This window comes from Cyprinodon variegatus, unplaced genomic scaffold, assembly GCF_000732505.1.
Source record: "Cyprinodon variegatus isolate N-32 unplaced genomic scaffold, C_variegatus-1.0 Scaffold65, whole genome shotgun sequence".
Lineage (NCBI taxonomy): Eukaryota > Metazoa > Chordata > Actinopteri > Cyprinodontiformes > Cyprinodontidae > Cyprinodon > Cyprinodon variegatus.
In genome coordinates this window covers 1,008,831-1,012,139 of record NW_015150518.1, presented here as the reverse complement: position 1 = coordinate 1,012,139, position 3,309 = coordinate 1,008,831, and positions in this window count along the sequence as shown.

Here is a 3,309-nt window from a genome sequence, read left to right as displayed (position 1 = left end):
AAAACAAGAAGAAAAGGGACAAGAAGAGAGGGACACAACCTAGAACAGGTAATGGATGTCTATTCTATTAACATTTCTACATCTGGAGAATGGGGCTGTTTGATGTCTTCTCCATTCAGAGGGGCCCCTGCCTGTCTTTGCCTAGGGCCCCAGACTTTCTAAATCCGCCCCTGCCCATTCCTCCACACAGATCTACTCTAGATCAGTCCGGTTTCTGGGCTGTCGCTCCCTTAAAAGATTCCCTATTGGATTTAGGTCTGGAGACATCCTCTCCTTAATACAGCACAGTCGCCCATGTGCAGAAAAACACCCCAAAGCATGATGCTACCACACCCATGCTTCACAGGTGGAATTGTACTCATCATTCCTCTTCCTCCAAACATGGTTAGTGGAATTCTGACCATAAAGTTCTACTTTGGTCTCATCTGATCACATGACTTTCTCCCATGACTCCTCTGGATAATCCAGATGTTCATTACCTGCAGACGGGCCTTGACCTGCGCTGCTTTAAGCAGGGGAACCTTCCGTTCCATGCATGATTTCAAATCATGACGTCGTAGTGTATTACCAACAGTAACCATGGAAATGGTGGTCCCAGCTCTTTCCAGTTCTGGGCTGATTTCTCACCTTTCCTGGGATCACTGAGGCCCCACCAGGTGAGATCCTGCATGGAGCCCCATTCTGAGGGAGATTGACAGTCATGTTTAGCTTCTTCCATTTTCTAATGAAGCTGTGGAGCTTTTTTCACCAAGCTGTTTGGTTATTTCCCTGCAGCCGTTTCCAGCCTGGTGGAGGAGGACAGTTTAGTCTGTAGTGTCTTTGGGCAGCTTCTTGTTCTGGGCCATGTTAGTAGCTGGATTCTCCCTGATTATATAGGGTGGACAGGTGTGTTTATGCAGCTAACCACCTCAGTCAGGTGCATCTAATTTAGGATAGTTAATGGAGGTGGACATTTTAAAGGCAGATGAACAGGACTTTGAGAGTCAGAGTTCTAGCTGATAGACAGGTGTTCAAATACTTATTTACAGCTCTATCATACAAATAAATATATTTAAAAAATCATATATTGTGATTCCTGGATTTTTTTAGATTGTGCTCCTACCATGAGAATTTCAGACCCTCCATGATTTCTAAGTAGGAGAACTTGAAAAATATCAGTGTCAGGACTCCTGTTTTGTTTCTGTGTTTGTCTCCCTTCCTCCACCAGGAGGCGCCTGGTTCTGGTCCGCCTCCTCACACACTTGCTGATGGTTTGCTCCTTAAACGGAGCGCTCTTAGGCTGCTGACTGCCACTTCCTCGACGCCAGAGTATTTGCCAGTTTAGGGTACTCTAGTCAAACTTAGTTTTTGGTCAACCTTTAACTTTAACTTTGTTTTTTAAAGTTATCCTGCTAACTGGATTTCTCGGACCTTCTCTCCCTGGAAGGATCAACTGAGCTTCAAACTGAGCTGGGGTTCAAACAGGAGGTTTGGATCCAATTTCCCAAGAGATTGTTTGAGCTTCACACTGAGAAAGGGATTACTCTCCACTACGACCCATTCAAGTACCGCAGGAAATCTGAGTGGCAGTCAGTTTCTCCGTTCTCCAACTATCAACCGCATTCTGGGTAAAACCTATTCCGCCCTCCACCGAATCAGACAAACGCTGGAACCACGGCACACAGACAGGAGTCAAGGACTTCACTGGAAACGTCCGGTTGGGCAATGTTCAGAGCAACAATTCTCCCCCTGTTTACTTCTTCAATAAAACCCGTTAAACCTTTTCCCTGGACTCTCTGTTTGGTTATCTGCATTTTTGGGTCAGAACTTAGTAACATCATGACAATCAGCGTGTTCAAATCTTTTTCCTCCTCACTGTATTCAGCAGCAGGTAACTGGAGGTGAGAGCGAAAGGCTGACGTTGGGGAGACATGAAGGTCCCATGAGGTCAGGGGTCAAACCCAGGATCTCCAGCCGCTCAGCGTGTTGATTTTAAAGGCGATCTACATCTGGTAGATTTATTGGAAGGTAACAGAAACATAACAAGGAGGTAGAAGTTTTTACTGATTATTTTATTGTCTTTAGAGATACAACAGAGTTTTAGAGCCATGCTTAAGATAAAAAAAATAGGCTACAAGAATAAAGTCTTAACATTAGGACTTTATTTTCATAATATTACGACTTTATAATGTTCTGACTTTATTCTCCGGCGTACAGAGCAGCTCTGCACTTAGAAGATACTGACGTCTCGTTCATTCTCTGCATCACCAGTTTGACTTTTTTTCTCTCAAACTTAAACATCTGATTAATAAAAACATTTTAAGTTTTCTTTCCTTATTAAAGTTTTAAGTCATTAAACCTCCGGTGACCGACGGCTTCATCTCCGACTGTTTCAGGCCTGATCTAGATCCCCTTCATGCAGATTCCCCTCAAAGCAAAGGTCCTTTAAATCATTGTGCTTCCATCCAGCAGTCAGTTACGCTTCTACTAACTGGAAAAGTAAATACCGGAGCTGCATGTCTGTGTTTGCTGTGTATAAATGAACTGTTTCTACGTAAAGTAGAATCTTCTTAAAAACCAAAACATGAATCATTTGATTTTTAAATAACTGTCAGTAAAGAGGAATGCTCTCATCTAATCATCGTCTTCTTGTCACGTAAAATAAAGTGTTTATTTTCATAAGCCTCGACTTGTTTGCTCGCCGTATTGGAGCGTGGAACATCAGCGTGTTCGTCGTAACAGAAGAGTTAGGGGTTGCTTTGAAAACACGCCGGAATGTGCAACCCTGTTTATTTTGGAGGACTAAAGTCAGAGTTTGCTGAGAAACGTTCAGAAACGGTCTAGAGTTTCTTCTGGGAAGCGCCGCCAGCGTCCCGCCTCTGGCTCCAGCTGAACTTTGGGTAATTTAATGGTGGTGACAGTGTGTGACGGGCGCCGTTAAACTGTCGTATCTGTGTACAGAGGAAGTCGGTGGCGGAGAGGTGATGCTCAGATAAGCTTCCTCTCTTCTTTGTGAGCCTTTTTATCATCCACTTCCATATCTGGGCCCCGATGAAGGCCCCCAGGGGACCCGTGTTCATGCTGGGATGATTTAGAGGCCTAAAGGGCTTCTAGGGGTTTGGAAGAAAAGTGGCCACTGTTTGCTGAGGTCATGGAGGGAGTTAAGATCTGGAGACCCGCTGAAATCAAAGGAAAACAAGACAAAATGGCGTCGATTTCTTCCAGCTTAAAGCCTCTTCAGACGCTGGCTGTGTGTTTCCTGGACGGGGCCGCCTGTGGAGCTGGTTGACAGTTGCCTTTTGTATCTATGCTTCTTTTTCTATGTCTGCT